Genomic DNA, 12,568 nt, shown 5'->3' on the forward strand with positions numbered 1-12,568 from the left:
CCCTTGATGTTCTTCTCTTACAGATGAATCTGTGCTACCTGTTATCCCTATGCCCTGATGCAACCAAGAAATGAAATTGCTGCCAGGACTGATGAGAGCTCAGCCAGGTGATGTATTGTGATGTCAGCAGTGATGGGGCCAAGTTCTTCCGAACTACAATGCCTGTCTGTAACAACAGCACTTGCTTGCTCATGTGCACAGATTCACATACTATTTCTCTTCATGTCGTTACTTCTTAAAGAAACTCAAGCAGGTAAAAAATATCATCAAACCTGTGCATAATGCTGCTGCCAATCATTCATTTCTAGTGCTGGGAAAATTCCATCAGGCCCTGCAGAAGGGACTAGTGCCCTCTCTTTTCTTAGACGTACTCGTCTGTGTAAAAAATGGATTGATCTAAGTAAAATAAGGTAAAAAGTAACAAGTGAAAAGAATTGGAAGCGAAAGTCTACTATTGGAAGCAAAAGTCTACTACATCTATTTTTTTAAAAAGCCTGGTAGCAGGGTATTTCTATTCTTGCCATTCTGCCACTTACTAAGCAAATAATCTGACTTTTGTATCTACGTAGGTTAATAGAAATCAGCTGTTTAGTGAAGAGGTACAAAATTTAATGAGTAGCCTCGAATATTGTTTTTTCCCCTCAATGGGTCAATCAATATTATGTTACTTATTCTCCAGCTTTTGTGTTAAAGTCAGCCTGGTCAGCTGCTGGAGAATTTCTACTTCAGAACACCTCTCAAGTTCTGCCCTCTTCTTGACTCCTGTCAAAAACATGTGATGCAAGAGGTGCAAATACAGACATCACAATCTAGCACTGAGAACAGCTTGAGGGTTTCTACTGTTATTTGCAAATGAAAAAGTTATCTTAACAGTGACAAAAATATATAAAATTACTTGTAAACAAGCAGTATATAATGAAGTATAGAATAGCATGTTGTCCTGGGTTTAGCAGTAGCAGTCAATTTTTCTCCTTCTTAGTAGCTGGTGCAGTGCTGTGGTTTTGACTTTCAGCCTGGGAACAGAGCTGATAACACCGAAGTTTTTAGTTGTTGCTCAGTAATGTTTACTCTGACCAAGGACTTTCTGAGTCTCATGATCTGCCAGGGAGGAGGGGAGGTTGGGAGGAAGCAGAGACAGGACACCTGACCCAAGCTAGCCAAAGAGGTCCACAGCACATCATGCCCGGGAGGTAACTGGGAGTTACCCAGAAGGGCACACTCTTTTCTGGGTCAGACTTATTTCGGCGGGTGGTATCGTATTCTCTTCCCTTGTTATTTCCCTTATTATTATTACTATTATTATTATTATTGGTGGTAGCAGTAGTGATTTGTGTTATACCTTAGTCACTGGACTGTTCTTATCTCAGCATGTGGGAGTTACATTCTTTTGGTTCTCCTCCCCATTCCTCTGGGAGTGGGGGGGAGGTGTTGGAAGGAAAGAGGTGGGGGGGGGGGGGGAATGAGGGAGATACTGTGTGGCTGACTGTGTTTAAACCATGATACATGTGTAAGCTGGTGTTTATAGTCACTGGCCATTTGTCCTTAAATAGCGAAAGAGCCAAGAGCTGTGAGAAAGCATTACTAAATTCCCTTTTGCACTTAAGATTGCATGTTCTTAAAAATGTATGGTTTGAGGGGGTTTATGAAAGGATTATGTTTGTTTTCATAGTTACTGAGGGGGAGGGTGTGACAATTAAGCCTTTTGATCTCTATTACCTTAAACTTGTAATTTTATTTTTGTTTTGTAGAGAGGCAAAATGAACAGCAAGTTTGATTTAAAGACCATCAGTTTAAGTCAGGCATCCATTACAGGTGACCTCCAGAAACTTCTTAGCCAAGGAGAATATGCTCCTTTTATCTCTGCTCCCATCTTAGAAAGCAAGTTTGTCCAGGTAAAAAGTCATACAAATTAAATTATTTGGCATGCTCAAGATAAAATTGCTCGCAATTATTACCTTTTTTCCCCCTCTCTCAGCCCAAGAGATACTCCTCATTCATTTGTTCTCACTATCCTTACTTTTTGTCTACTACACATGCATGGATATGTTTCCCCTCTCCTAGGGACTCATTCTGCTTATACTTTAAAGGCAATAGTCCAGAAACCTATTGACAGCAATGCTGCACATTAGAGAAGGAAGACAATGATGTTTCCACCCTTCCTTGTCAGCAGTTCACTCCTTCCTATAGCAGCAGCTAGAACTGTTCTAGCAAATTCCTGCTTCTATGCTATCTATCTCAATGTTTTCAGCTACCAACATCAGTTCAACCTAACCTACATGGCAGCTAACCTTTCCCAGGTAATCCCCCCTCAACTGAATCTTATAATATCACTATCCTGCCTGTCTCTTACCCTAAGCACTGGCCAAAGAACCCTGCAAGAATGTGGCAACAGTCTATACTCCTACAATACTGCATTCACAGTGAGTCTAAAATACCTGCATTCTATTTACATGATATAGCTCAGCTCTGATTTCATAGGGTTTCATTACTTCACTCTTGCATTGTTGATACACATACAGAATATTAATCAGTTATGAGTACTCATTTTTAAGGTACTTTATGATTTATCCCTTCCTTATTTATCAAAACTCATTCATTATCAAGGAAGCAGTTGCCCTAACCAACCAACTCAAGAAAATGGCTCTATCGCTGACTCATTTACATTAAAATGGAAGGGAAAAAAAAAGCCTTTGATCATTTTTACTTATTGTCTCTCACACATGGGAGGAGATTCTACCAGAGATCCACTAATTTAATGCACTATCCTCCTGCTGATTTCTTTTCAGGACACATTTTTTCTCTGGCTATCAAAACTAGATCCTGACAATGGTATATCAAATGTGATCTGATCACATTTATCAACTTATTCTTATTTCCTTGTATTTTCTCATTTTTCGTTTTGTAATCTCAAGTCTTACATGTAAATTACCTGGGATCACTTTCCTTCCTGTGTTTGTACAGAGCTTAGCAGGACCCTTGTTCATAACCAGGTCTCATTAATACCACAGTATTGCTGACAAAGACTGAGTCATCAGAACAGAATGCTTCTTCCATCATGTGTACAGTAACAGATAATGGTACTCAAGAGGTTTCTGACCACAGCAATCAGATTCCAAATTATTTGGACTACATAAAAGCCAGTGATTTCCAGTCCTCCTTTATAATTTTTCAACTTTTCCTTTGTTTTCATTCACAGGCATTCCTGTTTCATTATTCCAATTTCTCCTCTATCCTCACCAATCCAATACATATGCTCTAGGGCCCCCAAGCCAAAACACCATTAAATGTGTTGATAGCATATTCTCTGAGAGATCATACAGCAAATGTCAGTGTTGATGGGGCTTTTTTGTTGTTGTTGTTCAGGTTAACCGAAGAGGGGAACCAATTTCCATTCATAACCAACCCAGCTTCGTGATCATCGGCATCTGTTCTGCCAATCCCGTTTCACTAATGCCTGAGGCAATTTTGGTAGCATGTGAGGTGTCCATGCTCCCACAGGAGCCGCCATTCCCCGTGAAACAGCTAGCTCTTACCAGGTGAGTTAGCACTGAGAAGGGTTAAGTATTTCTTTGAAGAATGAATAAGAAATATGAATATATTTCCCATTTCCCTTTTAAAGGTCAGCTTATTAACAGACATCGTACTTGCACTGGCTTTGTTCCAGCATTAACACTATAAAGCTAGGAGAAACTCTTAAGTACAAATATTCAGGCTCCACTCCAGTCATAATTCTAGGCCAATGCTACCCACATGTGTATAGATAGCTTGATGATTACAAATACTTAATATTTTCTAAATATATCAGAAGCTGAAAGATGGTAGGAGGACTAGGGGTACAGCTTTGCAATGGAATAAGGCAGTGGAATAAAGACATTGTAGAGATGCCAACTTCCATTACCTCCATTCTGCACACTGCTGCCCAGGTTTTCCTCCACAATTAGCTAGGGGCATTTGGAAGAAGAGTGTCCAAATCCACTCAGCAGATGATTTCTTTTCTGATTTATCACTTTCAGTCTTACTCTACCTGTAGGTCTGACAGATGCAATATCTTTGAGAGAAATTTCCAGTTGTGTTTAATGATGGGTTTCCCCCTTCTTTTACAGGCTCTTCCCCTTGGAGCTTGTGGAACTCTCTGTCCACAGCATAGTTAATCATCATCTCATGCTGAAATTAGTAAATGGCCGCTCCTATTATCTAGAGCTCTGTGCCCCACCAGACCAGCAACAACACCTATTCCACCTGTGGCTGCAGCTCATCTCTCTCCTAAAACCCCTTGAAGACACCAGCAATACTGAAGTAAATGTAAAATCCAAGGATTTTGACACATGTCCCAAGAAAGTTCCCAGCTCAAATGAGCCCTCAGAAAAGGTCAGCCTCCAGCAAACAGATATCAAAATTTCAAGCTGACCAATCAGAAAGTATTGCTTGTGCTCATACTCTGAACTATCTCTCAAGTCTAATTTTTTGAGTGCTTCGAAGGAGCTACAGTTCTGTTTATCAAAATAGCTGGCTTTTAAACTCCCTGTGGAATTTCAGGGCAATGGGAGTGAGGATGCTAGGTGCACCACAGCCCTCCTAAATTTTTGCGAATCAGTAAATATCATACTACTTATGGTTTGGTATTCAGCTTTCCCTCATAGCTGGGGATATGTTTTTAAGTAGTTCTTTTTGACTGAATTCTACAACCCACTGAAAAAAGCAGGGAAGGAAAGAGGCAGCACAGCTGAGACCCCTGCAGGGATTGATAACTAATTAAGCAAAGAGAATAAAGTCATTTGATCAATTCAAAGGACAGAAAGAGAAAGTTCTTGAGGGAAATGCTACAGCAGACAGAAAGCAGCTGCTCGCTGTAGTTAAGAGAGAAACAAGGAGAACAGTGAGGGTCAGCAAAAATGCTTCAGGTCCTAAACAGAATATCGCATACAGAAATTTAACTATAGTACAGAAGGGACCCGTTTACTTTTAAATCACACTTAGGAGCAATTGGACAGTTAATGATGTTACTCAACATTACCTAACACTATTTCCCCTATGTTTCAAGCAAATATTTTGTCAGCAGAGGTATCAGTGAGTCTTCAGTTTCCGTTCAAGCCAGCTCACCTCTCAGCCAAGCACAGCCATGGAGAAGAGAAAAACAAAATCACAGGGCCAGTGCTTAATGCTGCATGTATCGAGACAAAGAGCAGCTCTGTGTATGTGCAGCAGAAAAATTACAAGGGAATTAGAAAAATATCATTTTGAGAGAGGAGAAAACTGTGAGAGATGATTCTTTCAAGAAAAAAATCAGTGATGAAGTAAACAGATGACTGAAAACAATCTAGGGGAAAACTAGCATATTCAGATTAGATTTGCTGAAACCACACAGACTTAGTCATACTGGTTATGTCAAGAATGCATAGATTGTAAGAAAGTAAGTATAGGATTTATCAAATTTCTTTATTTATATTTTCCTGCTTCAATTATCCATACATAGCCACCTTTCTTCTGAGTTTTCTTCTTTCTCTCTTACCTGATGTCAGACTAGACCCTTGTTCCAACTTCTGGATATAAACTGGCCTGATATGAATGTCAGTTCCTGCATGTACAGCAGGTATTACTAGTGATTCAGTATACAAACGTCATGGCTCAGACCTGGAATCTCAATTTTTCTTTGCAGAATGGATGTCTCATGTTCCCAGTCACATTCATCAGTGTTTCAACACCTTGAGGTGTTGGCTGTCACTCACTATTGACTTTTCTACTGATAGTTTTTTAGTGTGGATTGTTACATGGTCCCTTCTCTCTTTCTCATATGCAGACAGTTCTCTAGCTAAACAGAGACAAGTATTTCTGCCTCAGCTACTTAGAGACAGGATGCTTAGAAAGATTTTTCATAAGGAACAATCTCAAAATCTGGACAGAACAGAAAGCAAAGATCTTTTCTCAGCATCTGAATATGAGCAAAAAGAGGAGAGTACTCTGGATACAAAATTATTCTGGACACGAATCAGAAGCAGAGAACTTGGAGGTGAAGGCACAAACAAACCTCAGAGGTTAAGCTTTGGACCTGTTATTCCCATGGTGGACTGCATAGTCACCTCTAGGCAAAGCTCTAGGCCAATAATCACCAACAAACCGATAATGTAGGAGAAACACGAGTCTCTTCTAGATAAATATGTCACATTTCCTTTGGGTGGTCTGTCTGACACCCCTTTATAGCAGAATATTCATTATATAAGGGACTATAGGAAATTAACACAAAGTTCCAGCTGTGCTCATCAGCCCTGTGCACAGCTTTTTGTTTTGTTTTGTTTTTTTTTAATGTCAGTTGCTCATATCTGTTAATCTTTCTTTTTTCCTTTAAGAGTGATGACCCACAAGATGTGCCGAACCTCAAAGCAGAGGAGGAAGTTGTTGAGCAAATCTCTTCCAGCCAAGTTCCTCTCTCAGATACAGTGGAACCCACAGAAGAGAGTGGAATAAAAGAAGAAATCTACAACAACCTGGAACCAGCAAGGCAGGAAATCACCATGCAATCAAATGACATGAGTCTTTCTCAGGATGTAAACAAGAGCAAAAGCTCAGAAAAGAGGAAAGCTAGGTAGGTATGCTTGGAAAATGAATCTAATATACTTGATTTCTGCTGCTGACTTTGAAAAGTAGAATGTGTCATGTTTTTTGTCTTCAGAAAATATATTATTGCAACACTTTTTCAGGATTACTGTGATTTTCCTAATGCTTTAATGGATTAGGAAACTGAAGAATACAGGATGGGGGTTCCAAGTATCTAGATTTTGGTTTCTCAGATGTTTAGGGGCTTTTGATAGTCCCCTGCCCACCCTTCCACACACTGGGTCCATGCAGACAGCAACCAAAGAAAAGCACATGAATGTTCAGTGATTCAGTGCGGTTATACATAAGCACAGTCTATACCATTCAAGTAGCTCTGTATTACAGTGCTTGCACTTCAAAACAAGGTTTACTGTATCATTATAGCACCTATTTAATACTGATCCTTGTACATAATAATATTACTAGGCTTAGACTTTTTCCCGAGTTTCTTGGCAATGGCATTGCAGGTTTTTGTTTGCGTTTTTTTCTTAACTTTTTTTTGTGTTTTTTTTTTTTTTTCAGGACAAGTACAACAAAGAGCAAAAGGGAGAAGAAAACACAAACTCCAGGTATGGTGGTTTTTCCAATACCAACTTGCTTCCCCATTGCCCCATTGCTATTCCTAATTCAGTTATAGATGAGAGAAGCCAAAACCTCATGAGCTGGGAGTTTCTTAGAACAAATATTCCTATATCCACAAATAGGAATATGTGCCAACAGATCAGCACTTCTCATATGATTAGAAGGTATACTTTGCTCTTTTCCTGCTGTGATCACATCTCACCTTCCTGGCTTCAGCATCAGGTTTCTTCTAGAAAGGCCTTTGCCTGATGGCAGCCATTGCAACTTCACTGCAAAATCAGATAAAACACAAGATGGTGGAAAGGGTAAGAAAGCTGCAGGCCTAGAACAGTTCAAAGTTATAATGCTGGCCCACATCTTCTCTGGTGGTGTGTTGTAAGGCTTCCCCAAAACCCATGTCTGAGCATGAAGTATGTCTGCAGTGTCCTCTAGCATGAGGTCTGGACTTGCATTTCAAGCAGAATGTGGGCATGTTTCGGAGCACTCTCCACAATGTTATGCTGTGATTACCATTAGCATCCTTTCTGATGTCCTGCATTGCTGCAAAATCTCTACAGAATATCTAACTAGAACAAGTAAGCACCTAAAGACAGTTTTTCTTAACGTTCACAGTTCCCCTTTTTTATATGTCTCCATTTCTTGTCAGTGATTAAACACTACTATCTATCTATTCCTGCCATGGAATGACAAAAACTGAAGCCCCTTAGCTTATTAATGCCACTTACTTTACATTTATACACATAATCATTATGTGTGTGAATTAATCAGTCCCTTAAACAAAAGCTGTTATGGTCTTCCTCTGCATACTTCTCCATTTTACTAAGTCACAAAAGTTTGAACAAGCTTTTGTTCAATCAACATTTTTTATGAACATGATTCTCCTGTGTGTTTCTTGTAGCTGGCTGGTGGGCTGCACACAGTTCACTGCCCTAATTGCCAGTTGGTGGTCTTAAAGTGATCTCCATGACCTGGAAGAATAAGTATTTTAGTTTATTATATCCTCTCTTTGTGTGCACATGTCTCCACTAAAACACATTTATCTGACTGAAAATCTTGTTGCATCTCTCTCTACATACAGTTTGGCACATTAATAATTTTTAATATCTCATTGTTATGTTCTTTTTCACTTTTAATAGCCATTTATTTTGAATTGGAGGTACAGAAAAAGCAGTGGGTTATGAGGTGATATAAATTAGTACATGCTCAAATAATTTATTTCAGCACCCCACATGAAAGGGAGACAAATAATGACACATTATTTAGCTGGTAGTAACAAATTTGTGCAAAGTCCTAGATTATTATACTCTTAATTTCAAATTCATTTCCTGCATTTTTAAATTGTCTGTGACATACATACAGTGCCAAACACCTAAATTATATTTTACTTGGCCTTAGTGCTAGAGTATTGTGTTTCTTGTGATTGTGTTGTGAAAACTGTAATAATGGAGAAATAGTGAAGCAATCAGAACAGAAATGCTTGATATGTTTTCCTATTATGCACATACAATCACAATATAATTCAGGGAAAAAAAAAAAAAAAAGCCTGTCTTGCCAAATCCAGCATTCAGATTTGTTGCATTGAGGGAATGGGACCTGCCTGTTTATTCCCATCATTTCCACCCTAGAGTTTAGTGCCCGTTTTGTACTCTATATAAACTTTTTTTATATAGATTAACTTTGTAGTCATATATTTGCAGTGTATTTTCTATAGGGAAGAAAAAATATCTGTTATTTCGCATTGTTTTCTTTCTGTTATCATCTTTGCTTCTTTCTCTACCTGCTCCTTTTTCCCAGTCATTTACTTTTCAGCTTTCCCTCTAATGAGCTTTCCTGTTCACCTTTTCTAGCTCTAGATTATTCTTTTTCTCACGTTCTATGTTCTTTCAACTCTACTCTGTGCCTCTTCTTCTTTTTAAGTGGCACCTTCTTACAAAGATTTATTCTTCCTGTGTAACTGTGTCTGCTCTTTTTCTCTTTTCCTTCCTTTTCTGATCATGCTTTTCTCAGTCTACATCCTACTATCAATTCCCAAATTTGCCATATTGAAGCAAATGCAGCGTGTGCTGTTCATGGGCTTCCTTAGACCATCAGTCTCTCGTCTTCTTCTCAACTACTGGTCTGTCTCCAGAATAGAAATTATCTTCACACAACCACCAGGCAGCTGAGAAGTGTGACAATATAATGTCAACAGACACCAGCTAGGCACAGGGGTTTTTTTATACCTCTCAAAGGTTCTGCAAGGACTAAAGATGATTTCTGCTGTGAGGGTGAGTAGATGAGACTCCTTGTAGGAGTGGCTGAGGAAGAATAGCATGGGAGATACTGGGAAAGGCCAGTTTGGAATACAGAGCACAAATTCTAATAAACTACAAAGGCAAATCAATTCCCTCTGGGAAATCAGTTATTTCTTTGTGGCTCTTGATGCATGCTTATCTTCTCCATCCTTTGCTCTTTTGATCCCTTGTGCTTCTTTTTCATTCTCTACTTTTATGTGCTGTCTTCCTCATGCTCATCATATTTCTTTACAGAAAATTTAAAGAGTGACAATAAGTCAAGTAGGCTGCTTCAAGGAATACCTCGGCCATTTTTCACTAAGTAGAAATGAAAGAAAATAAAGCAAAGCATCCTGGACATCAGATGTAGTTGGAACAACAAAAAGATGTGTACACAGAAGAAAAGATTCCCCTGCATACTTCAATTCCATTAATAACCTCTTACTATTGCAATTAATTATTACTGAAATGCGAACTCTGCATTTCCCTGTATTCACAACTAGCAACAACAAATAAATTTTGATCCCTGGCAGTGCAATCTACATTTTTCTGAAACTGTTTTTTCAGGGAGATTTGTAGTTTGCAACAGAAGGCAAAGAAATAGACACCTGAATTAACTTTATAATCCCTGACTATGGCTTATACTTTTATATAGAGCAGGAGAGTTTCTCATGCAAGCAACTTTCAGAACATTTCAGGGGGATAAGTGGCAGAGTAATACCAGGTAGTGGGAACAAAATCACATTAACGCTGGTTTTATTTCTGTCAGTGAATTTCTAACCTAGTATTGGCAAATCACTTTTACTTTCTGTTCATCAGCTTCTTCATTTGTAGAATGAGAATAGCCAGACCTCTTATGAAAATCAACATGCAATGTACTATTGAGAACCATTGTATAAGAATTTGGTATTGTTACTGTTGTTATTCTTATGCAGGCACTATAAACATTGTTACCCTGTTGGAATACTGAGAATGTACTTGCTGCACTACAAAGCATTTTGCGCTAAGCAAACTAGGCATCTGCTGCTGCTGTTCTTGCTACCTGTTGGTGAGGCATTCCTGGGTAGTTTACAACATGTGCAGTATTTTCTGAAGTTTTGAAGCAAAAATTCTGCTCAAGCATAGCTAAGTATGGGAGATGAATGCTGTCTGTGTGCTTTCCTTCAAATGAGCACAGAGAGATTACATAATACACAATTTCCAATCTATTGTTCCTTAAGAATATAAAACAACTCAATACTCTTTGAGAACAGCCCATGTGTAATCAGATTCCAGTCTACAAAGGGCTGGCAAATTCAAATTCTGGGTATCACCCAAAACATGAACAAGCGTGAAATATCATTCAATATAACTGGAAATTGCAACATTATTTTCCATGCTGAAAACCAAGTTTCTAGATTCTGTTTAACAAAAGAGCAAAGTTGCAATTACTGACAAGTAAGAAACTTTCAGGTGTTCCCTGAGAAAATGGTTGTACAGCATATTTTCTGCTGAAGGGACAGTAAGTGCTTGAATGATATACCATTTATGAAGTGCTGCTGTCCACTACAAGAACAAACAAGTATCACTGCAAATAAGAATCAGTAACAGTTTCTTCACTATCATCTACACATAGACTGACTGAAGACACTTACCATCAGTGACTTCACACTAAACTTGCACACTAGAAATGAAGATGAAATTAAAATTGTAACACTGGGAAATCAATGGTACAAATTTTGAATAATCCTGAGTACACTGCATTCAAAAGCTGTTTGAATTAATTGGAAATTGTTGTTTTGCTAGCACAGAGGTAATAACTATGACTGATTTCATATCAAAATATACTGCCCAGACTAAGTAACATAGAATGGAATGCAATGAGTTAAATATTTAATTAGGAAAACCACCCTTATAAGCTAAATGCCATGTCTGGAGAAGAGTTGCACGCTACCTACACTACACACTAGTAAACAGAAATACAGTTTTTATCCAAACAACCTGCCAATGGATAAGGCATCAGACATAACTCAGTCCTACGGGAAAAGTTAAAAACCATCAAAACAAAGGGATTGGATATTCAAGCATGTTTTGAGAAGTGATTTTGAGATGAGAAACAACATTAATGAGACACATTCTTTTCAATTATTAGAGCTGAACTGTGTTAAGTAAATGTATTTGCCCCAGTTACATGCATTTGTCATAACACAAGACAAGCTAATGAGGCAGGTGAAGAAAGAACAAAATACTTCCTTAAAGACTTTATGCTGTGGTAAATGGGACAAAGGTTCCTGCTAAGCTCAGGACACTTGCTCTAAAGTCATTAATACGGCAATGTGATACTAGAATAATTACAACTCTTGAACACTGTGTTTCTCTTCACTTACTGGAAAGGTAGATATAGTCCTTTACCTGCAGAAATCTGGGCCAGTCTGAGCATATATTGTAGTGCCAAAAAGTCACACTGACAGCTGTTGCAGAGACAGGGTGTGTGGGACAAAGAATGGCTGCACCATGCAAATGGAAATATTAGCCTCAGTTCACTGGAATCCAGTCTAAAATACTCTCAGTCACCGCTGCAAAGAATGAGTGACTTCAGAGTATCGTGTTTCCCAGATTACAACATTGGGAAGAAGGCTGAATTGCCTGCATTGCAAATGCAGCAAAAAGTGCCTCCTAATTGCTATGCCCAGAGCAAAGAAAAATAACTTAGCAAGGACGCTTGATGGGTTACATACTTATAGTCTTATACTGAGCTGATTCAGTAGACTGGTATGCAGTGTTGGCTCAGTGAGCCAGTACAGTCTATCAGCTCCTCTGAAAGAAAAATTACTGCTGAGAGAATGACAGTCATTGAAGATCCTGCAAGCAGTAGAGTGACAAAGTATAATGTGTTTAACTACACTTTTTAGGAAATATTGCAAAATAGAGCAGTCTTCATGCTATATATATTCCAGAACAGGTTTTGCAACTTTCTGTTCAGGTGCAGATTCGTGAGAATGGCATAGAACTGTCATGGCAGTTTGTCTAACGATAAATGAAGACCACCTGTATAGCTCCACATAGCTATGTGGAAATTATTATTCTGTTAGTATCAAAATAACTTCTTTCTTCCTTAAAGATAATTGTGTAGCTGCTATCAT

Source organism: Melopsittacus undulatus, chromosome 4 (assembly GCF_012275295.1).
Source record: "Melopsittacus undulatus isolate bMelUnd1 chromosome 4, bMelUnd1.mat.Z, whole genome shotgun sequence".
Taxonomy (NCBI): Eukaryota; Metazoa; Chordata; class Aves; order Psittaciformes; family Psittaculidae; genus Melopsittacus; species Melopsittacus undulatus.